We start from the raw sequence: 25,228 nt of genomic DNA, 5'->3' as shown, positions 1-25,228 counted from the left end.
TTATTGCACTAGAGCACTGGCTAGTAGGCAAAACATTAAAGATGCTTTGCAAGAGGAAAGGTGATGAACCACCCTCCCTGGAGTGTTTAGTGCATGCCGGTGGCCAGCAGAGGGCAGCAAGTGCCCAACTGTTTTTCAAAGTAACCTTCCAATTCTTTTCAACTTGCCCAGAGACTTGTGATCCTACAAATAAAGGTGTGTGGACCATTTAACTAATTAACCAAAAAGGAAAAATTTGTCTTCAATTTTATATTTTATATAAATATAAAATATTAAAGACATAAAATATAATATTAAGACATAAAAATTTATGTCTTAAATTTTATATTTTAGCATTGGAGGAAGGGCTCAAGTGGTAGAGCACCTGCCTAGCAAACATAAGGCCTTGATTTCAAACCCCAGTGCCAGAAAAAAAAAAGTAAATTAATTTTATATTTTTAAACTGAAAAGGCATTTTGAGTACACTACCTTCGTTCTGAGATATCACTGTTAAGTCATTTCTTACCTCGGTAGCTACTGCTTCAAGGAGTCCATAGTTAGTTCTCTTCATCTATTTGACTTCTGCTTATTGGGCTATCTACCAGTTATCAGTTTGCCTTCACCTGCTTATACTCATCGCCTAGTGATCTTACCTCATGTCCCAGATTTGTTTTTCCAATTCTGACTGCTTCTCTGAACTTCAGAATCTCACATAAACATCCACCTTAGCAGCATTGCCAGGTGGATGTTGACAGCATCTCACAATTCTAGTGTGTTTCTCCTGAAGTCCTAATTCCCACCTGCCTTCCCAGTTTGCTTTCCCTGGGCATTTCCCTTCTCAGAAGACATTGTTTCAAATTCTCTGCTTTCTCAGTCCTAGACACATGAGCAGTTGTTCTCTGATATTCTATTTCACTCACACTTTGCATCCAATATGTTGGCAATGCTTACTTGATATGCCTTTAAAATACAACGAGAACCTGACTGTCTTTTAGTACAGCCATCAGTGTGTCAAGAGCCCTGAACTGGGAGACACAGAAGACCTGGATATGATTGTAGAAGGAAGTTAAAATACAACTTTTATTTTGTATTTATTTGGTAAGCTGTTTTAAAACTCCCAAATAATACAATAGGTACAAAGTGTCCCTATAATGAAACTCTTCACCTTCTCTCTTCCTACCCTACATTGTGGGATGGTGATAAATCCTGGAGGATTTTCAGAATAAAAACAACCTTCCTCTTTTTTTTTTTTTTGGTGGTACTGTGTTTTGAACTTAGGGCCTTTTGCCATGAGTTGTTTTTTAAAGGCTGAGTCTCACTATGCAGTCTATCCATTTCCAAGTATTTTTTGCTTAAAATAGGAGCTCTCCATTAATTGACTAGCAGTTTGAGGTTTTAGAGAGTCTAAGTTAATCTTAGAACTCTAAATTAACTGTGTCTTTTCTGGTCACACAATTATGCTTTCTGTGTTGATGTTCTTGGATCTTACATCAGATACTTTTACAGTCCACTGCCTGCACAATTTGTTTTTGTATATTCTGAATGCTTTGCATAACCCCTCCAGCCCAGTCCAACTGCTCCAATATTATGAATGACACCTTTGCAATAAGAACAGAGCTGCATTAGGCAGGCAGGGACAACAAGATGGTGTTGCAAACCCGAGTCCTCATCACCTTGTTGCTATGGGTCTCTGGTGAGAAACTTAAATGTTGCAGTTCCTTCAGAGTAATCTGTTGTTGAGTTGACAAAATGGTTTTTAAGATGTAGTAGGAAGTAATGACTATTTCCAATATGAACCCAATTATGGATTGGCTTGTACCATTAGAAAAGCATTTTAAATGACATGTTTCAATGTTTGTATTATGAAGTCTGTGTGTATATGTATGTATGTATGTTTATTGTCTTCTCCTGATTGCAGGTGTCTGTGGGGACATCACGGTGACTCAGTCTCCAGCCTCTCTGGCTGCGTCTCTAGGAGAGAGAATCACCATCAATTGTAAGTCCAGCCAGAGTCTTTTATCCAGCTCGAACCAGAAGAACTACCTAGCCTGGTACCAGCAGAAACCAGGACAGCCTCCTAAACTTCTCATCTACTGGGCATCCACTCAGGCATCTGGAGTCCCTGACCGCTTCAGTGGCAGTGGGTCTGGCACAGATTTCACTCTCACCATCAGCAGCCTCCAGGCTGAAGATGTGGCAGATTACTACTGTCAGCAGTATTATAGCTTTCCACCCACAGTGCTTCAGCCTCAATCAAAAACCTCCTCCCTAGGCCATGGGTCAGTGATCCTTTCTGCACCAGCTACTTCCTCCTCACATAACCCTGATCTCACATCCATCCTATCTGTCTGGGAGGTTGCATTTAGTGATGTAGTTCTTGGAGGGTTTACAGGATTTAGGAGAAAATTCCAGAACTGGCCTTTTTTCTGGATCCCTTTTCATGGGAAGTTATTGATGAGAAATGTCAGGCTGTTCAAGAGATTTTTAAGTGTTTTTGAGTATCTGGAACTTGAATATTTCTTGTGGATATATTTTATGACTGAGCCAAGAAAATTAATCTTTACCATTTAAAGAAAGGGCTATTGCTTTTTACATGTTGACAGAACAATTTCTCTTTCCTAGACCTCCTTGAATCAAGAACAGTTCCCTTTTGACTCCTATTCCCCTGGTCTCCTTGTTTTTATAACCTCTAATCACCTCTAAATGTTAATCACCTCCAAACTCTATCATCCCCATTATTAAACCTTTGTCCCTTATTCCAAACCTTGGATACAGAAGTTCTTATTTCCATCTTGGTTCTTCTTTCCACACACCCTGCTTTCCAGGTGATTCTTTCTAGTCAGTTTCACTCAAAATGCTTTCCTACTCTTTCCTCCCTCCTATCCTGTCCTTTTCTCTTCCCTTTGTTTCTATCTGTCATTCTCTTTCTTTCAAAGGCAATCCTTGAATTCTTTAACTCGATCACTACAGATATATGGGACAGAATTCCCCATTAGATTTCCCCTTAACTTGTCAATTTTCTCTGGTTTGAGTCTAATTTGTGATGGATATTGTTGGTCATATGTCTGCTGTCACTTGAGTTCTTTAGGTAGCTTGCAGTTAACATGGCCATGTCAGTGTAATGGGATAAACTCCAGTCATCTAGTATTATTTCTTCGTCCCCATCAAAAATACTTGGGAGAATGAAATTTAGTTGCAGAAAATATACCAGCTAAGCTGAGTATTGGACTCTTTGTTATATAGCACTTTCTCATACCAGTGAGAAATATTTTAAAATATTGACCTTAATTATATATACACAGTGGAGTTTTCCTCAGCCATAAGAAATAATGACATGTGGTTTGAAGGTAAATGGATGCAATTGGAGGACATCATGTTATGTTAAGTAACCCATCTGAGAAAGACAAAGGCTGCATGTTTCCTTTCATATGTGGAATATAGATCCAAAACATATACATGCATACAAAACCAAGCATATATAAACTGATAGGTAGAACATGTTAGTAATTGTGTTATTACTCTATGGAACTTGGGCAAAGAAGGAAAGGAAAAGAGAATGATAGAGCATCAGTAATGTCATGAAACATAACATCTGTTAAGGTAGAGGAGATAAGGATGTGTGTTGAAAGCTACTGAAAATTAGAGTGGGGGATGGGAGGTAAAGTGGTCAGGAAGAGTAATGGAAAGGGTTGTTCCGACCAAAATAAAGTATACCCACAACGGGGATATATAGAGAAACCCCTGTAAATATGAACTTAAATATTAATAATGAAAGATAGGTCTGTAAAATAAGTTCAGTGTTGGGGGAGTACTAGTGAGACGTGGAGGGTGAACGAAGGAGATTAAGATGAGGGTGTTTGGTTGATGGACTTCATATATAATATGAAATAAAACAAAGAAACCTCTTGCAATTACTTTAAGATGGTGGGGAGGGGGCTGATGGAGAGAGGATAGGGGTGATCTAACCAATGTACAACATAAGCTTAATCAGAATTGGCACTATGAATCCCCCCTGTGTAACGAATATATCCTAATAAAAATTTTATAAAAAATTGATGTTAAGAACTCTACATATTTGTTTATTCAGAATGTTTACTCAGTGCTTAATATGTATGAAGTTATAAAGATCAAATTTAATTTTATTTCAGGAAAATAAGTAATAAATGCTATTATACTAGTAAATGAACTTTTAGTATGTAGTATAAAGACTATATAAAATCAGTCACATTTCTTTTCATAAATAACAACTCATATGAAAAGTAAATGAAGAAAATAATTTTCTTACAATAGTATCAACAAATAAAATAATGCCAGGAGCAGTGGCTCATGACTTGTAATTATAGCTATTTGAAAGGAGAAGGTAGTGTGGATCAAATTTCAAGGACAGCCTGAGCAAACAGTGAGACAACATCTCAACAAATTAGTCAGGCAGTAGTGACATACAACTAATCTCAACTATTTATGAGGCACAGGTAGGAGCACTGTGGTCAAAGGTGGGTGTTGGCAAAAACAGTAGACACTATATGAAAATAACCTAAAAGCAAAAATGTGGTGAACTACTTGCCTAGCAAGTGCAAGGCCTTTAGTTCAATCCCCAGTACTGTCAAATAAGACAAACAAAATAAAAATACTTAGGAATAAATTTAAGTGAAGAGGAGAAAAATCTATATACTGACACCTAAAAAATTCTAGTGAAAGAAATTGAAGAAGACACAAATAAATGGAAAGATATCCTGTGGTTTTGGATTGGAAGAATTAACATTGCTAAATGTTTATGCTAAACAAAACAACATACACATTCAATTTCTCTCAAAATTTCAAAGACATTTTCACAGAAATAGAAAAAACAGTTCTTTAAAGTATTTTTAAAGCATACTTTAGTTTTACAGGAGGTTTCATTGTGACATTTTCATATATGCTTACAATGTACCTTGGTTCGGTTCATCCACTATTATCCTCCCTCACCCCTCTCCCAGTACATAAAATGATTTTCAGAGGTTTCAATGTTCAATCTTCATACAGTGATATAAGGTACATTAATCATATTCACCCTCCTTTACCCTCTATTAACCCCTCCCTTCCTGCTAGTACCTTCTCTGTAGTAGGATCTGTCTTACATCCCTGTTCTTCATTGTTTAAGTGTGTGTTCATTGTTCAAAGGGGTTTTGCCATTGTATTTCATCTGTGAATATATTGTACTTTAATTAATCTAATGCCTTCTCCTTCTTTTCCTTACCCTTTCTGTCTGTCCCTTTATTATTCAAAAGCTAGAGAAAGTAATTCTAAAATTCACCTGGAACCACAAAAGACTTTGAAGAGTCAAAGCAATATTGAAAAAACAGAATCAAAGCTGAGGCATCACACTACCTGATTCTAAATTACACCAGAAAGCTGTAGTAATCATGACATCATGACACTTATATACACCTAGTGCATAGACCAATGGGATAAAATAGAGAATCTAGAAATAAACTCACATGTTCATGGTCTACTAATTTTTGAAAAGGGCACTAGGAAGATGTAATGGAGATGAGTTAATGCCTTCAGTAAATCGTGCTGTGAAAAATGAATTTCCACATCAAAAAATGATATTGTACCTTTGTGTTATACCACACAGAGTATGGAGAAAATTCTTAAGTGTGAGATCAGGAAACATAAATTCTAGATGAAAACATAGAGAGAATTGCCTTGATGTTAGTCTTGTCAATGTTGTTTTGAATATTACACTAAAAGCAAAAATAAATAAATGTGATTCAATCAAAGTAAAATATTATGTACCCCAGTGGCAAAAACACAATTAAGAAATAACCCAAAATTTGGGAAAAAATGATTGCAAACCATATATCTCATAAATGGTTAATATCCAACAATAGAGGAACTCACATAACTTAAGAGCAGAAAAACAAATAATCTGAGTAAAAACAAATAGAAAAATGACCTGAATAAACATGTCTTCAGAGAAGGCATATGAGTGACTCTCATATATGTGAAAAGGTGGACAAAATCATAAATCAGCAAGGAAATGAAAATAAAAACCACTATGAGATACCACCTAACATTTTTCATGGTAGACTCCATAAAAAAGTAATAGGTAACAAGTGTTGGTGAGGGAGTAGAAAAAAGGAGGTCTAAGGGAGGGTAGCTCGGTGTGGCCATCATGGTAAACATTATGGACCTTTCTATGGAAATGGAAAACAGAACTTTCAGATGACACAACAATTCCTTTTCTGGGTATATAACCAAAGGAAATGAAATCACCAGTTCATAAAGACAACAGCACTTCAACAGTCATAGATACGATATGGAAATAATCAAAGTGTCCATAGATAGATGAATGAATAAAGAAGATGTGATCTTTTTCTCTATATATTCATATAAATATACATATATAATGGAATATTATTTACTCTTAAGATCACAGGTGGGGGAATAAGGAGAATGGGCAATGGGGACGTGTGTGTAGGTACACGAAGTTACAGGTATATGGGATGAATGAATCTAGAGATTTAGTGTACAACATGAGGAGTATAACATATTGGTGATGTTGATAAAATTTACTTTATTTGATATTTTTGCTAAAAGAGTAGAGTTTTAGTGGTCTTGCAACAGCACATAAATGGGTAACTATTTGAGGTGGTGGGTACGGTCATCATTTGAAAATAGCATCAATGCCATGTCAAAATATACCAAAATATGCTGCACTCCTTAATATATTTGATGAAAAACAAACAATTAAAATCTAACTCCTACAAATGCATCAGTAAACATAAAATACATAATATTTAAAGTGCTATGATCAGAAGGGATACAAGGTTGGATCAACAACGAGAAACATTTTCACAATTGATCTACCATAGATATTCATGGAAGGGTGCGCTGGAAGGCAAGCTTTAATTAAAGTCTCAACAATGGTGAGAGAATGACCTATAGGAATTTATCTCGGGAATACTATTGTATTTGGAGAAGCAGTGCATTTCTGAGGCAGGATAAGAACCAGTATGTTGGAGAAATAGAAGGAAGCCAGTATTGCGGAAGTAGATAATACTAGGGCAATAGTAGTGAGAAAAAAGTTAAAATGATAAAGAGGAGGCCACATTAATAAGGGCTTTGGAGGCTACTTGAAGGATTGAATAAGTAGACAGGTTTTGAATAGAGCAGACGTGATTAGATTCACAGTTTAAAAGGATCTTCAGGACCAGTGGAACAGAATAGAGGATCTGGATGAATCCACACAGCTATGCCCACCTTATTTTTGACAAAGGCACTAAAAATATCCAATGGAGAAAAGACAGCCTCTTTAACAAGTGTTGTTGGAAAAGTGGTTATCCATCTGGAAAAAATGGAAACTTCTTGATCCATGTTTATCACCCTGTATTAGTATCAACTTAAAATGGATCAAGGACCTTAATATCAGACCTGAAACTCTGAAGTTGATACAGGAAAGAGCAGGAAACACTCTGGAACTGATAGGTATAGGCAAGGACTTCCTCAATAGAACCTCAGAAGCTCAACAACTAAGAGAAAGGTTGGACAAATGGGACTTCATAAAACTAAAATGCTTCTGCACAACAAAAGAAATGTTCTTTAAATTGAGGAGACCATCCACAGAGTGGGAGAAAATACTTGCTAGCTAAACATCAAAGGACTGATAACCAGAATATACAGGGAACTCAAAAAACTAAGCTCTCTCCAAATCAATGAATCAATAAAGAAATGGGCAGCTGAACTAAACAGAACTTTCTCAAAAGAAGAAATTCAAATGGCTAAAAAACACATGAAAAAATGCTCACCATCTCTAGCCATAAAGGAAATGCCAATCAAAACCACACTAAGATTCCACCTCACCACTGTTAGGATAGCCATCATCAAAAACACCATTAACCTTGTGTGTTGGCAAGGATGTGGGGAAAAAGGAACCCTCGTACACTGCTGGTGGGAATGCAAACTAGTGCAACCAATCTAGAGAAAAATTTTGGAGGCTTCTTAAAAATCTAAACATAGATCTGCAATAAGATCCAGTAATCCAACTCATGGGGATATACTTAAAGGAATCCAACACAGATTCCTCCAGAGACACCTGCACACCCATGTTTATCGCAGTACTATTCAAAATAACCAAGTTATGGAAACAATGCCCCACTACTGACAAATGGATTAACAAAATGTGGTGTTTATACACAATGGAGTTTTACTCAGCCATGAAGAAGAATGAAATCTTATCATTTGCAAATAAATGGATGGATCTGGAGAACATCTTTCTGAGCGAGGTTAGCCAGGTCAAAAGACCAAAAATCATATGTTCTCCCTCATATGCAGACTTTAGATCTACAGCAAATACAGCAATGTGGTTGGACTTGAGTCACATGATAAGATAAAGTCACATACCAATGTGAGGTATGGGGATAGGTAAGAAACCCAAAACATGATAGTATTTGATGTCCCTTCTGCAGAGGAACTGATACAGAAACCTTAAAGCAACTGAGGTCAATATGAGAAGGGGATCGGGAACTAGTGAAAGGTCAGTTAGAGATGAATCAACTTGGGATGTAACACATTTGTTCATGGAAGCAATGCCAGGAATCTCTCTGTATAGCTTTCCTTATCTCAACTAGCAAAAACACTTTGTCTTTCTTATTATTGCTCACACTTTCTCTTCAACAAAATTAGAGATCAGGCCTGGCAGAACAGATTCTGCCTGGAAGAGAGGGTGAGTGGGGGAGAGGGGGAGAAATGGCCCAAACAATGTATGCATATATGAATAAATGAATAAAATAAAAAAAGGATCTTCTGAGGAGGGGTATGTATAGACAGGAAGCAACAATTAGGAGGCCAGTGCTAACTTTCAATCTGGATGGCTTTGGTACATGGAGTGAGCACTGGAAGTGTTGGAGACAGAGATTAACAATTTGCTGATGATGTTATCCAGGGGTGTGAGAGAGAAATTTCATGATAATTCTTCTATTTTTCCTGGAGTAACTGGAAGGGAAGCCTTGGCATTTGTTTAGGTAGAGCTGACTGGGACAAGTGATTTTGGGAAGGAAAAACAGGAATTCATTTCTGGACACTTAAGGTTTGTGATGTGTGTCAGACCTACATTGTGGTTGTCGAGTAGACTGTTGACTACATAAGTCTGAAATTCAAGGGAGAAAAATGCATTGGAGATTGAAATCTTATAACTACGGAAACAAGTGTGGAACAGATCAGGAGCCCAAAGACAGATCAGAGAGAGGGGTGATGAAGAGGAACAAGAAAATTAATTTGAGAAGGAGCAGTGGGGATGGAAGAGAAGCAAGAGAGATGTGTGGAAGCTCAGTGAAGAAATTGTTTTAAGGGACAGTGTGTTGCCAACTCGTTAAATGCTGTGTCTTACCCTAATTATATGAGGACTGGGATGTGACCATTGAATTTGGAATGTGTGAGTCTCAGGTGACCTAGAGTTGAGTAATTTCATGAGATAGTTGTGTAGCACCTTGAATAGGGGAAAGCTCAAGGAAGAAGTTTGGAGTTTTGGGGATGGTGACTAGAGACAGCTCTTTCAATGAGCTTTGTAGTAAATAAATAAATAACTATTTCATGCCTGGAGAGAGATGAAAGTTTCTAGCAGTTATTTAAAAAATGGTGTTTTCATGATTGTGAGTGATGCTAAAAAAAGAGGAAAATTGATGATTTGGGAAAGAGAGGGAGAAATGCTACGATATGTTCTTGAGTAGACAAGAGTTATGGGATTATAACAAGTGGCCTCATGTGGTGACTATCTGCTTATGTATTGTTGGTTCAAGTTTCTGATTTTTTGAATTGGACATTGTGAAAGTAATATGCATTCAGTGGAAGCCATAATTTGAATTTTTAATTTTGATCTTCTCCCAGGTGAGAGCTGTATATTATAAAACTCTCTGATGATGCTGAGCAGCAGTGACTTGCACCTCCCAGTCAGCCATGTGGGAAACAACCATCTTTTTATAGTGTGCTGTGATGCTGTTTTTTAATTATATATATGTACATATTCTTGTATATATACATACATATTATATATACATACATATTCAATCCCCTAACACTTGTTTTCACCTCCCATTATTCCCCTTGACAATATTCCCCTTTTAGAATCATGATCTCCACATCCATCCATTTTTCTGAAAATGACATTTCATTCTTTTTCATGATTGAAAAATACTCCATTGTGTATACATACCACATTTTGTCCATCTGTTCGTTAGTTAAGGGGCACAGAATCTGATTTATAATGTGACCTTTTTGAGTTGTGCCACAATAAACATGGTGTGTAGGTGTCTTTATTGTATGCATTTTTAACATTCCTTTGGACATATGCCCAGGAATGCTATGGCAGGATCATAGGACAGTTCTACTTTTAGTTTTTCTAGAGAACCTCTAAACCGATTAAATTGTGGCTCTTTCTGCCAAAAATATATAAGGGTCTCTTCCCCACCTTCCATATCCTCACCATCATTTGTTGTTTGTTTTCTTTATGAAACCATTCTGATTTGCAACATGGATTTTTATTTATTTGTTTATTAATTTATGTGTATTGTGATAGTTCCATGAATGCACATAGTGTATGTTGATCAAATTCATACCTTCTGTCACTCTTTCTTATTCTTGTCTTCCCATTTCAAACAATTTTTAACATGTTTCATTATTCTATTTTCATACATGCATAATTACTTTGATCATATTTGTCCCCATAACCCTCTCTTTTCATCCTCTGCCTGGTTCCCTCTCTCAAACAGTCCTGGTTTTATATTCATATCATTCATCTTCTTGTAGGTCTAGATTCTGTATATTATAGAGAACATGCAGTGTTTTTCTTTCTCAGTTTGGCCTATTTTGCTTAACCTGGTTATCACCAGTTGCATGTATTTTCCTTCAAATGAATTAATTTTGTTCTCATTTATGGTTGAATAATATGTATGCATATATGCCATATTTTCTTTATTCATCAGTTGATGGGCACCTAGCTTGATTCCATAGTTTCACTATTTTGAATGGTACCAAGATAAATATGGGTATGCAGGTATCCTTATTGTATGCTGACTTACATTTCTCTTCACAAGAGTAGCATTAAAGGATTATAAGGTAATTCTATTTCAGTTTCTTGAGGAATCGCCATAATGAGTATGGATTTCCTCATGGCTGTATTAATTTGCACACTCATGAATGTATTAAGTGTATTTTCATGAGTGTATAAGGATGTGTGTCAACCAACCCAGCCATCATTACCAGTATTTTTTTGTTTGTTTTCTTGATGGTTCCATTCTGACTTGGGTGAAATGGAATATCAGTGTTTAGATTTACATTTCCTTTGTAGCTAAGGATGTTGAACATTTGCATCAAGTATTTTTTGTTCATGTGTACTTCTTTTCAGAATGTCTGTTCATTTGTCCATTTATTAATTGGATTGTTCTTTTGGTTTCTAACTTTTGGAGCTTTTTTAAAAAACATATTCTGCATATTATTTCTTTATCCAGTGAAAACTGTCAAAGATTTTCTCTCATTTTGTACACTGTCTCTTGATTCTGGTAATTATGTAGTTTGCTGGGCATATTTGTTGCAAACTTATTTGTCAATACTTGCTTGTATTTCCTGAGCACATGGAGCTCTAGCCAGAACGTTGTTATTGCAACTCTGTCTTCAAGTATTTCCCCATCTTTTCCTGTAGTGGTGCCAAAGTTTCAGATCTTAGATTAAGGTCTTTGATGTATTTTGAATTGATTTTTTACACTGTGATACATGGAGATCTTGCTTCAGTCTTCAGTCTTCTACTTCCAACATCATTTATTAAAGATTCTACCATTTTTTCATTCCCCTGTCCTCTTGGTTCAATTTTGGTGGATCAAATATATCAAGAAGTTTATCCATTTCATCTAAATTTTTCAGTTCATTAGAATATAAGTTTCAAAGTATTCCCTCATGATCCTCTGGGTTTTTGTTGTTTTTGTTGGTGTTCCATTTTCACCTCTAATTTTATTAATTTGGGTCTTTTCTCTCTTCCTTTTTTGAGATTGGCTAGGGTAAGTTTGAAGCTACTTTGTCTGCTGTAAGTATGGGTACTCCTGCCTCTTTTCAGGGGCCATTGGCTTGGCAAATCTTGTCCAGCCTTTCACCCTAAGCCAGTGTTTATTTCTGTCAGTCAGATGGGTCTCTTGTAAGCAACAGATTGTCGGATCTTCCTTTTTAATCCATTTCGCCCAGTGGTGTCTTTTGATGGGGGAGCTGAGTGCATTAACATTCAGTGTTAATATTGATGGGTTTATGGTGATTCCTGTCATTTAGTTGTTTTTGGTGTTTAAGGGTTTGATTCTGTGCAGTCAACTCTCTGATTGCTTTCTTTTCTTCTCCTTTTGTTTGATGTCTCCCATCCTCTCGTGGTTTTGTTTGCTTTCATCTTCTGTGTGCAGAATTCCTTGTAGAATCTTCTGTAGTGGTGGCTTGGTGTTCATATACTGTTTTAGTTTTTGTTTATTGTGGAAGATTTTTATTGCTCCATTAATTTTGAATGATAGTTTTGCTGGGTAGAGTATCCTAGGATTGAAGTTATTTTTTCTCAGTGCCTGAAATACCTCATTCCATGCCCTTCTTGCTTATATGTTTCCATTAAGAAATCTACTGTTATTTTGACGGGTTTATCTTTATGTGTTATTTGTTTTTTCTCTCTTACAGCCTTCAATACTCTTTCTCTGTTCCCTACTTGTTGTTTTGATGATGATATGCCATTGGGAAGTTCATTTTGGTGTTCTGAAGGCTTCCTGTACCCAAATGGGCAAAACTTTCTTGAGATTGGGAAATTTGCTGTTAGTGTTTTATTGAATATGTTATGCATTCCTTGTGCCTTTTCTTCTTCAAAGCCCACGATTCTCATTTGTGGTCTTTCAATGGAGTCACTGAGTTCTTGTATTTTTCTTTCAACACTCTTGAGTTGTTTGACTAAGATTTCTTCAGTTTTTTCTTTAATTTCTATTTTATCTTTGAGCTCTGAGATTCTGTCTTCCACTTGTTCTAGTCTGTTGGAGCAGCCTTCCAGTGAGTTTTTTGTTTGACTATAGGGACTTTTAATTTTCAGGATTTCTGTTTGATTCTTTCTTCTGAGGTTTTCCAAAATGTGATCAACTCTTTTTTTTTTAACAGTTTGTGTAGTCCTGTTTAATTCATGTATCTTTTTTTTGATAGTGTCCTTTGTTTCACTTTGGTTTTTGTTGAGGTCCACTCTAAGTTCCTTTATTTGTTTCTGTGTTGCCTCGTGTTCTTTGTTTTTGGTGTCATGAAATTTCTTGAGTGGATCTTGTACATTTTGGTTGACCATGTCCAATATCTTCTCCATGAATTTCTCAAAGATTTCTTCATTGATGGTTTTTTTGTGGGCATTGCTGAGTTCTTTTGTTACATTTATTGTTGTTTTGTTGAGGTCAAGGACTGGGTATCCATTTTCTTTATTTCCCATGGAATTCTGTATTGAATTATTTTTTGAGGAGAGTGGTTTCCATCCCTTTTTCTTCTTCCCTTCCCTCCACTTTGTGCTGTACAACTATATTTTTAGAAGGCTAGTTGGTGGATTTGATTGTCTGATTTCTTTCCCTGATTTAATTTTTGTGTTGTTGCTGACTTCATTGCTTGCTAGGTTGACGTGCCTTATCTGAGCCTGGTCTGAGGTATAATTTAGCATTAACAAGTTCGCAGGCTTAATGCCAGATCAGTTGTTAATGTAGTCTATGGAAAAGCCCTTGGTGATAATAGCTCTAAAGAGTTGGAGTTGGGGAAGGTAGTGGTTATTAAGCCAGTTATAGAGGATTTGGTACTGATGGTACTAAAAAATAAGGCAGTGGGTGGGAAACAGAGTGGGTGGGTGGGTTTAGAGTTATGGGGGTTGCTGGGTTTTGTGGCCCTTGTGTATGTTTAGGTATATTTCTGTTGCTATAGTGGAAGGGGTTTGTGTCAGGTATTGCAGGGGCTTGTGTTGTGTGCATTTAGTACAGTAGGCTAGTCAGCAGGTGGTGAGTGTGCAGGTGGAAGGGATAGTGTGGTTACAGGTTTGGGGAGGATGGTAGAGGAAGGTGAAGACAGGGGAAAGAGTGGTTAAGAAGGGGCAGGAAAAGTAACTGGGAGGGAGAACAATGGATTGTTGTATGGGAGAAGGAGGGAGAGTGAAGAGGACGAAAATGGGGACAAGAAATTGTGATGATGGAGGTAATAATTCAGGGATTAAAAAAAGAGAAAGAAAGAAAAAAAGGAACACAATAATAAAAAAAATGAGGTTCAGGAGTCTGGTTTAGTTCTGTCTATTAATAAATGTTCTGGAATTATTCCTTAGGTGTCCAATTCTGGTATTTGTGTTCAAGTGGAAGCTCTGATGTTGTCTTACCACATGACTGACTGGCTTGTGAGTGGTATTTGGACCTTCTGTCTACAAGATTGGAGTTGTAAGGTGAGGTAAGATTTCTAGCTCATGTAGGGAGGGTGATCACAGTTGTTTTCAGCAGGTGGCAGCTGGGGTTTTCTTCAGGGGAGTGTCTGATAGGTCAGCTCCTCTCCCAGCAAGGTGGGGCAATTCAGTTTTTTTTTCAGATTTTTAAAATAACCTTTATTAAGTTAACATGTGCATTACAGGAAATAAACACATGAAGCATCATCCATAGTCAAAAGCAGTACAGTTGGACTGTCCTAAATCCTGTGTGTACACACAAAGATCCACTTTAGGTAACTGAGATCATACGGTCTGTGTCATGCTTTTCCACACAGGCAATTCAGTTTTGAGTATTGCCCTCTGTCCTGGATATGGGCTCTGGGATCCACCTACTGCCCTGCTTTGGGAGGTTAGTTTCCCTGTCTTAGCCTTTATGACTCTCCAGATCTCTGCTGGGTGCTGGTGTCTCCTCTAGGCAGTTGGCTTGTCAGGCCATCTTCACTCTCAGCCTTTACTGCTTTATGGTGCATCACTGAGAATTCAGTGCTCAGAGCTTAGTTCCTTGCTACAACCTTGACATGTCAGCAGTGAGAGATCAGCTTTTTGCCCCTACCTAGTTCTCCAAGGAGGGTTCAGCATTCCACTCCCCCTGCAATGTTGGTGTTAGATTACAGTTCATTGTTTATCACTTTCGGTTTTGCTGGAGTAGGGGTTCACTCTGCCCCTGTGATGCGCTGGGTTATTTTCCTGGGGTTGGGGTGAGTAGAGGAGTCGTGTGTGGTGTGTGATGCCCATCTGTATCTTCTGCATTTTCACACAGGCAGCTTTGGAGCCAGCAGTTCGGGAGAAATGGTGTTATTTGGGGTGGCATAGGAAGGCTTTCTGTGGGTTAGGATTCCAGGATGTCATGGGGTTTGACTCTGATTATTGGGAGAAGAATGAAAAGAAAAGGAAAGAAAAGGAAAAAGAAGTGGCTACAGGCTTTTTTTCCAGGGCCAGAGCTGGACATACCTTGCTACTTGTGCAGGGCAGGGTTTTCATGGCTGTTAGGTGCAATCAAAGACTGATTTAAGGGTCATTCTGAATTTTATCTGCATCTAATGTGGTTGTGGTTATTAGTCTGTCTAGAAGCAACCAGAAGTACCCAAGTATGGCTCTTGCATCTTAAGGAGTTTTCAGAAGTCATGGAGCTTAGGGGATCTGAATCCCCCACTTAGCCACCATTATTTCCCATGCTTTTTCTTTTTAAATGTAGCTGGGTGCACTGATGTTTGGCATATAGAGATTAAGAATTGTTTTTCCTCTTGCTGGATTGCTCCTTTATGTATATGAAGAGACCTTCACTGTGTCTTCTGACTAATTTAGGCCTGAAGTCTCCTTTGTCAGTTATGAGTATCCTACACCTGCCCACTTTTTGGGTGTGTTTGCTTGGACGATCTTTTTTACTCTAAGCCAGTATTTCTTTTTCATTGAAATGCATTTCTTGTAAGCAACAAGTTTTGGAACTTATTTTTTATTCCAACTCACCATTCTGTGCCTTTGATTGGGGAATTCAGGTCATTAATGTTCACTACTAATATTGAAGGGTATATAGCATTTTCTGTCATTTTGTTGTTTTTCTGATGTTTAATTTCCCCCTTTTCCTTGTTTTCTAATCTACTTGGCCAGTGGTGTTTATTCTTGCATTTTTCTGGTTGTGTCTGTTTTCTTTCTTTCTTTGTAGGATTCTTTTAGTTATTTTCTGCATTGATGGTTTGATGGTCATGAATTCCTTTAGTTTTTGTTTATTGTGGAATCCTTCAATTATGAAGGAGAGTTTTGCTGGATAGAGTAGGCTGGATTGGCAGTTGTTTCTTTTAGAAATTGAATTATGTCTTTCCATGCTCTCCTTGCATTTAGAGTTTGTGTTGAGAAATCTGCTACTATTGTGATGGGTTTGCCTTTATCTGTGTCTTATCACTTCTTTTGCAGCTTTGAATCTTTTTCTTTGTTCTGTATTTTTGACTTATTGTGCTGGATAGGGGTACATTGTTGTATTTGTAAAGGTTGTTACAATGTATCAAATATGTAATACTTGATATCAACCCCCATGAGGCTCTCTTTGTAAATTCAATGTTGTATTTATTCATTGGGCAGTACAGGGGATTGAACTCAGCGCCTGCTTGCTAGGCAGGTGCTATAGCACTTGAGTCACTCTGCCAGCTCTGTTTTTGTTGAGTATTTCTGAAATATGGTCTCATGAACTATTTGCCCAAGGTGGCGTTGAACTGCAACCTTCCTGATCTCTATCTCCTGGACAGCTAGGATTACAGGCATGAGCTTCTCCTGTCCAGCTTAATGATTTAATTATAATATGTCTGTGCGTTATTTTCATTCTGATTCTGTCAGTTTGATGCTCTGAAAGACTTCTGTACCTGAATGTCCCTCTCTTTCTCAAGACTGGGGACATTTTTTACTATTGTGTTATTGAATAAGTTATCCATGCCTTTACTTAGTATTTCTTCTCTTTCTATACCCATGATTCACAGGTTTGATCTTTTGATGCTGTTCCAGAGGTCTTGCATGTTCCATTCATATTCTTTTAGTATTTTCCTCAATGTCTTTGACTGATTAATCTAATTCCTCTACTTTATCTTCAATCCCTGTTACTCTGTTTTCAACCTGCTCTACTGTGTTAGCCAGGCTTTTGTTCGAGTGTTTACTTTGGGCTATTGAGCTTTTCATTTTCAAGATTTCAATTTGACTTCTTCAGGATTTTCTATTTTTATTGAATTCCTCTTTCATTATCTTCTTTATTAGCTGTTTGTTTGAACTGTGTTTTGTTCATTTTTTAGTATGAACAATTGTTAATTGTATTTAGTTGTTTATTTGTATCCGTTTTGAATACATTCAGCTGTTAATACATCTCTGCTTTGAATTTATGGATCATTGTTTTGTTTGTATTCTTGAAGTCACCAATTGATATTTCTTTCTTTTTACTATTGTTTAAGTCCTTTATTGTGGAGTTGTTGGTTTTAGTGGGAGAGCTGCTCCGTTGTTGCCTCATGTTTCTTGGTTAAGATTTATTTATCTGGGGTCATTTTTGTTTGGAGGTTCCAATCCCCTGTCTTCAGTTAGGGATTCCTCAAAAATTCATTAGCACTGGTAATTTTGTCACTACACTGGGGGCATGTTGCACAGTAGTGAAACATCTAGCTTCAGTGTTCAGCATGAGTTGTACAACCCCCTACTCCACACAGGGAGAGGAAGCTTAGCTGCTAAAGTGATAACAGTCTTAAAATTATAGCAATACCTAAAGAAAATCAATGTCTGCTACTTCTCCAGATATCTTATCTTTAGAGTTGATGGGGCAAAGATGAATCTTTGTGATCTATGAGAACCCAAGGTAATAGGGTAGTAATGGGAAGAAGATGGGGGCATAACTCTAATGAGTAATATAAGGTATATAGTTTTGTAAGGCAGAAAAAGGTGGTGGTTAAACTTAATAGAAGGAGTCAGTGAGAAAGTGAGGTGAGATAGGTGCAGATCTAGTTAATATTGTGTTGATGGAGAGAGGAGGAAGCAAAACAGAGAAAATCAAGCACACACACAAACATAAACAAAACCAAAAAAGATGACCTGGCAATCTATTTACCCACTAAAAGTATAGAAAACAAAGAAGAGTATGTGTGGTTAAACAAAGATAGAAAAAATATGATCTAGAGAGCAGTCCTAGTTTTAGACAGGAGAAAAGTTTAAATATGGATGGGCAGTAGGAAAGAGAAGGAGAAGATATAGTTTAAGACTGAATCTTAAAGGCAGGTTTCATGGCTCATATGATGACTTTTCTCTGGAATGTGAGAGGGAAAAGCAGAATCAAAGAGAAAACTGGAGAAAGAGAGTACAAAATGGTCAAATTCAGATGCACAGAAAAAAAAAACAATACAGACACATAAAAAGTCTGATCTTCCAAAACTTAACACTGACAAAAACAAATCAACAGAAAAATCTAGATTTTTCTCATGTTCTCCTAGAAGCTATTCCCTTCTTCCTGTGCCTGAGTTTTTCTGTCCACTAGATGGCATCTAGTCTGATTCCTGACTCTGAAATGGTGTGTATCCATAGGCTTGTGCTCCTTTTCCAGGGAGGTGATTGATGTGGGTGTGTGTGTGAGTTTGGGGGGTGGGGGTTGAATTTGATGATCTGAATTCAATCTGTGGTTAAGGCTTCTGGAGTTTGGACCCTCAACTTGCCAGTCTCACATCATCCCCCCAAAATTTGTAGGTTTCTGTTCTCCCAAGCTCTTGAAGACTCATAGTCTGTCATGTAATCTCGGTAGGTCTCCACTTTAGAGGCATGTAGCTCCAGTGACACACCTCTAAAGTTATTTGAGAAGCACAGCATGGCAGCTCCCTTCAGGTGCTCACCACTGAAATAGCTTTTTTTTCTCCTTTTAATATAGCATTTTTACATTTACTTACATGTGTATACATTGTTGTGCCACCTCCCCTTGCCCCCCTGCTCTTTGCTTCTTGCCCTCTTGTTCTCCAATTTTGCTGAAGAGAAAACATAGGCAATATTAAGAAAGACATATCGGTTTGGCTAGTTTAAGATAAATGTAGCTATACAGAGAGATTCCTAGTGTTCCTTCCATGCACTTGAAGGGGACTATTCCTTGTCCCCTTCCCATAGTGGTCTTTGCCAGGTTAAGATTACTTTATTCACTCCTCAACAGGGAGCACATCAACTACATTTGAGTTTTAGATTTCCTTTCCTTTCCTTATTTCTGCTGTGAGAGAGAGTCACTGAGTAAAATTCCATTGTGTAGAAATACCACATTTCCTTGATCCATTCATCAGTAGTTGGGTATATTGGCTGTTTCCATAGCTTGGTGATTGTAAACAGTGTGGCAGTAAACATGGATGTGCAGGTGATTTTGTAATAACTTGAGTAGCCTTCTTTTGGATATATCCCTAGGAGTGGTATTGCTGGGTCACGTGGCAGATCTATGTTTAGTTTTTTAAGGCACCTCCATATTTTTTTCCAAAGTGGCTTTACTAGCTTACATTCCCACCATGGTGTATGAGGGTTCCTTTTCCCCCACATCCTCGCCAACATTTATTGCTGGTGGTGTTCTTGATGCTAGCCATTCTCCCAGGGGTGAGGTGGAATCTTAGTGTGGTTTTGGTTTGTGTTTCTTTTTTGGCCAAGGATGGTAGGCATTTTCCACGTGTTTTTTTGGTCATTTGGATTTCTTCCTTAGAGAAAGTTCTGTTTAGTTCAGTTTCCCACTTCTTTACTGGTTCATTGATTTTTGGGGAGTTTAGTTTTTTTTGATCTCCCTGTATACTCTGGTTTTCAGTCCTTTGTGTGATATATAGCTAGCAAACATTTTTGCCCACTCTATATGTGATCTCTTCAATTTAGAGACTATTTCTTTTGTTTTGCAATTTCATGTAGTCCCACTCGTCCATACTTTCTTTTAGTTGCTTTGCTGATGGAGTTCTACTGACGAAGTCCTTGCCTCCAATGATTGTTTCCACAGTATTCCTTGCTCTTTTGTATACTAAATGCAAGGTTTTGGGTCTGCCATTAAGGTCCTCAATCCACTTTGAGTTTGTATTAGTACAGGGTGGCAGGCATAGATCTAATTTCAGTTTTCTGCAGGCAGATAGCCACCTTTCCCAGTACCATTTGTTGAAGAGAGTGTCTTTTCTTGATTGTGTGTTTTTGGTGCCTTTGTTAAAATAAGCTGTGTGCATAGCTGTGTGGATTCATATCTGGGTCATCTAGTCTGTTCCACTTGTCTTCATATCTGCTTTGTGCCAGTACCATGTTGTTTTATTTCTATGGTCTATAATATAGGTTAAAGTTGGGTATTGTGATATTTCCAGCATTACTCTTTTTGCTCATCACTGCAATTTCTTAGATTGGGTTGTGGCTGGCAGCAGTGCTCTGCAGGTTCTAAGGCTCTATCCTTTGTGGGGTGGGGAATTATGTTCAGATATGTCTACTGCCTGCATTCCCCTCCCCAGTCCACAGCACTGGACCTTCCACAAAATCTGTGCTTGTGCCACAGTGGCATATCTATCCTGGGTTGCCCGCTGTGGCTTCTTTGTCCCAGTGCTTGTGCCAGACCTGGGGTTGTAAGTTAGACTTCTTTGTCCAAAGGCACACTCTGGGTGGTTTCTTTGCTCTGAGCTGCTCTGGGTTTCTTTGTTTCAGACTGTGCACTGGAGGCTCTCTGTCCCAGGCATATATTACTGCTTCATAGATTCTTTTTACAGACATTTGCTCGGGCTTTTGAAAAGTTGATGGTTTAAAACTGTTTCACCTCTAGCAATAGTCTCAGCAGTTCTTGTGAGATCAACTCTTTGTTCTGGCTTGCCAGCAACCCATCCTGGGATTGGGGGTTTAGGGAGCTGCTTCAGATTCTTACTTTCCATGCAAAAATCCCAGGTAGTTGAGGTCCACACATGAAAAAAAAATTTAAGATGTCTCACTCACAAACAAAGAAAGTCTCACAAGCTGGAAGTTGAGAAAGGATTTATTTAAGTGTAACGCAATAAAAATAGAGAGAAATTTCAAAAGAATAAAAAGACCTCCTGGTAGAAGTTCAGGGTTGGGAGACAAGCACAAAGTGGTGGCCCTTTTGTCACTTTTCTGGATTCTTAAGACCTTTTTCTCCATCAACCTAATCTGAATGAGCAATAGTAAATTAATTGAATGTAAAGAACTTGAACTCACTGGAATAATCATAGAGCAAAATTGTAAAATTTAACAAGGGTCTAGAGGATGTGAGAACTATTAGAAACTGAGTTGGGTCAATTTATTCATCGTTCCTAATCTTGCCCTTGGAAATCAGGAACTTCCTTAAACCATGTATTGTTGAACTTTCTCATATTATGTAGCTTTGTAGTTCCTAAAGTAAGATAATCTTCATTAAATGGTAAGTTAAAATACACATTTGACCTCACATATTTGATGTTAATAATACTTCTGGCTCAATAAGTTGTTTTGTACATACAATATTCTGAGTTGTCAGTTACATAGGTTGGCTGTTGTGAATAACGTTTAGGTGTCTTTGTTGTACCCTGACTCACATTCCTTTGGGTATATCCCAAAGAGTGGTATTGCTGGATCATATGGCAGTTCTGATTTTAGGTTTTTGAGGAGCCTCCATACTGTTTTTCATAGTGGTTGTCCTAATTTATAGTCTCACCACCAGTGTATGTGGTTCCTCTTTCCCCACATCCTTGCCAACATTTGTTCTTTGTGTTCTTGCTGATAACCATTTAACAGGAGTCAGGTGGCATTTTAACATGGTTTTGATTTACATTTGAAAACATTCTCTGTTTTGTGATTGACTCTTTTTTCCTTGCTCTGATGGGGGTACGTTGTGGCATTTACAAAAGCTCTACAATATATCAAGTATATCAAACTCACTTTGGCAGCACATCTGCTAAAATTGGAACAATACAGGTGAGATGAGCTTGGTCCCAGAGCAAGGATGGCATGTAACTTTGTGAAGCATTCCATATTTTTTAAAAAAATGTCTGAAAGCATATCTTAAAGGAAGAATTCTCTTGAGAACTTCAGAATATGAACAAGGCATAATTTTATATCATTTTTAAATGATCATAGAAAAATCCTCTCCATATCTTCTCCTTGTTATTGGTGTTGAAAAGCCACAGTCATAATTTCTGAGGTTAAATGTACATTTTATGTGTTAGAATAACAAGATAACATGCATCCTTTCAATATCATAGGGTAACTTGAATCTACGACTGAGCTTCTCCTAGGCCTTCAACCAAGATGGTCACTGAGGAAAAGGTGTTGGGTCAGAGCTGGGAAGGGACATTAATTTCAGACTTCCTGTTTCCAAAACTGTAAAAGAAGTAATCTGTGTTGCTTTCAGCCAACACATTTTTGGTCTTGTTTTTAGAATACCTTGAAGAATCTACTTTACAAACCATACATTGTGGAAACTTGATTTGTGGGAAAATGAGTAACTAAGGATTCTCTTTTGGCTTTGACATTTTATTACAATTTTCTTCTTTTTGATGACTATGAGGAACTGAATTTTATCCTGTGATGAGGACTAATGCCCAATGTGATGATATTTGGAGATGGATCTTTTTGGAAATAATTAGGTTTCAATGAGGTCATAAGAATGAAGTCCTTGTTTTGGGATTGATGCCCTCATAAGAAGCACTTCCCCAAAGTCCCCCTTTCTGGCCTCCATGAGAGGACGAGCAAGAAGCTGAGTGTGTATCCTCAGGGAGCACCTTCACCAGAGCTTAGTCATGCTGTCCCCAACTCATGTCTTCTTTTATTATAAAAACAAGACTTTATGAAGTCTATTTTATTCTCCATCAGTGTAATATGAATAAGCAGTAGTTCATAAAATGAAAGAAAGAAGATTGAACTCATTGGAGCAGTCATGAAGTAAAATAATAAAGTTTAACAAAGGTCTAAAGGATATGACAATTCACTATAAGCTGATTTGGGCACATTCACTCATCTTTCATTTTCTTGGCCTTAGAAATTGGGAATGCTATCAAATCACACACTATTTTGGTCTCTTTTATTATGTTATCCTAGCAGTTCACAGGTGATATTTGAATCCAGTTATAAGAATTTATTTTACTTTTTTTAACTTGAAGCTATAATTTTACAAAACTATCTATTCAAAGCAAAATGAAAGGGGAGATCATTTTGATTAAATGGAAAAATCAAAATACATATTTGGTTGTCAATAATATTCCTGACTCTGTTAAGTTTCAAGATCAGTCAAATAATTTGCTTTGGATAGGAAATACCCTGTGCCATCAATAATATCCAATTGTTTTATGATACTTTTTTTTTATTATTCTGTGCTTTGTATATAATATCAAGCTTATAACATGTTTCAAGTATGCTTTCATAATTCTGGAAACTGATGTCTGGACAGCATCTTTGCTCTTTGTTTCCAATACTGTTTTTCATTCACACTCAAATTATCTCTTTTGTTCTTAGATCTCTGCCTTAGTGATATTGGACCTTGAAAAATTATAGAAAAGATAAGGTGAAATTGACCAAGATACATTGTAAGCACTTTTGTAAAGGTCACAGTGAACCCCCATAAATGATAATAAAAATCAATAAATACGTAAAGAAAAATTATTTGTAAGGTTTTGAAGAGTTAGAATGTTCACACCCTTCTCTAGAGAGGTTTTCACCTAATAAGTAAGGCTAAACCAATTTGAAGTTCAAGAGTTCTGGAATGGGTTTCCAGGTAAAAATTCATGGCAGTGTTGCTTTTGGCCATTACTTACCAAAGTAACTGACTTTCTTTCTTTTTTTTTTTCCTGTCCATTTTTCAATTAATTTAGAGCAGCTTTTTAATTACGATAGGTATGGTTTAGAAAGATTCCAGTTTCTCTTTGCTTCATAGTTACTTTGAGATTAGAGCCCCTTTGACCATAGGCTTAAATTACAGTCACAAGATTCTTCCCAGAGTGAATTCCAGGCCTGTCTTTGTCCATGCATATCCTAGAAACAGAGGCTCAAATGTTTGCAATGTTTTTCATTGGTTTCATAGTAAGTGTGGTTTCAGAACTGTGACAGTTTTTGGTCATAGATTCAAAAAAAAGGATTCAAAGTTGTTACTTTCTTTTTTTCTTTTCCCTTCTTTTTGTTGCCATTTTCCTCCCTATACCTCCCTCAGTCCACTTTTCTCGTCTGTGTGTTCCTTCCTGCTTCTGTCCTCTCCTCTTCCTCTTCATTTTTCTTTATTTTGTTGTTGTTATTTTTCTAGGATGTTTTATTATTTCATCAGTATTGTTGATGTGAGGTCCTCAGCCTACGATCTCTGTAAAACCCAATCTGTTTAGACATATTTTTTATTTTAACGTTCTATCCCTCTCCACACCTCCTTTTTTTGTTTGCCTTTTGAGACAGAGTCTCACTATGTATCCCAGGGTGGCCTCAACCAGGCTTAGCTTTAGCTTCCTCCCTCAGACTCCTAAAGTCCTTTTTTAGATCATCTAGTGGTTTGTGGTTTAGAACTTCTAAGTTGACTGAGAGCTTCTAAGTAGACTTCTATGTCTTTTCAAGTGACACAATTACCCTTTCTGTGATGATACTTTTGGCTCTTCATTTACATCAGGTACTTTTACTCAAGCATTTTACTTCCTTATTTTCTGATTGCTTTGCATAGCCCCTCAGGTCCAGTTCAGCTGCTCAGAATTTATAAACGTGGCCTTTGTAGTGAGAACTGGGCTGCATCAAGCAGGCAGGGGAGCAAGATGGTGTCACAGACCCAGGTCCTCATGTCCCTGTTGCTCTGGGTGTCTGGTGAGAAACTTAATCAGTGCTCAATTTCTTCAGAGTAATATGTTTGTAGGATTGAAAAAAATGTTTCTAAGATACAGTGGGAAATAATGACCGTCTTCAAAATGGACCAAATATTGTACTGTGTTTTAATACCAGTATAAAATGCATTTAAATGCCACATTTCAGTGTGTATATGATAAAATCCATGTGTGTATATGTGTGTGATCATTGTACATTCCCAATTGCAGGTGCCTGTGGGGACATCGTGATGACCCAGTCTCCAGGCTCCCTGGCTGCATCTGCAGGAGAGAGGGTCACCATCAACTGCAAGTCCAGTCAGAGCATTAGCAGCTACTTAGCTTGGTACCAGCAGAAACCAGGACAGCCTCCTAGACTGCTGATCTATGCAGCCTCTAACCGGGCATCTGGGGTCCCTGACCGCTTCAGTGGCAGTGGGTCTGGGACAGATTTCACTCTCACCATCAGCAGCCTTCAGGCTGAAGATGTGGCAGATTACTACTGTCAGCAGCATTATAG

The 25,228-nt window shown here is 37.5% G+C and overlaps 1 non-coding gene and 1 gene segment (V, D, J or C); both read left to right on the top strand.

Annotated features, from left to right (window-relative positions):
• LOC109699244 (immunoglobulin kappa variable 4-1-like) overlaps positions 1 to 25,228 on the top strand; it is a 935,238-nt gene that overhangs the window by 124,484 nt on the left and 785,526 nt on the right.
• On the top strand, positions 21,817 to 21,919 carry LOC141415204 (U6 spliceosomal RNA). Its single transcript, XR_012440216.1, has one exon. It is a non-coding gene; the product is annotated as a U6 spliceosomal RNA (small nuclear RNA).

This window comes from Castor canadensis, chromosome 12 (assembly GCF_047511655.1).
Source record: "Castor canadensis chromosome 12, mCasCan1.hap1v2, whole genome shotgun sequence".
Classification (NCBI taxonomy): domain Eukaryota; kingdom Metazoa; phylum Chordata; class Mammalia; order Rodentia; family Castoridae; genus Castor; species Castor canadensis.
This window is presented reverse-complemented; position numbering and strand designations above follow the sequence as displayed.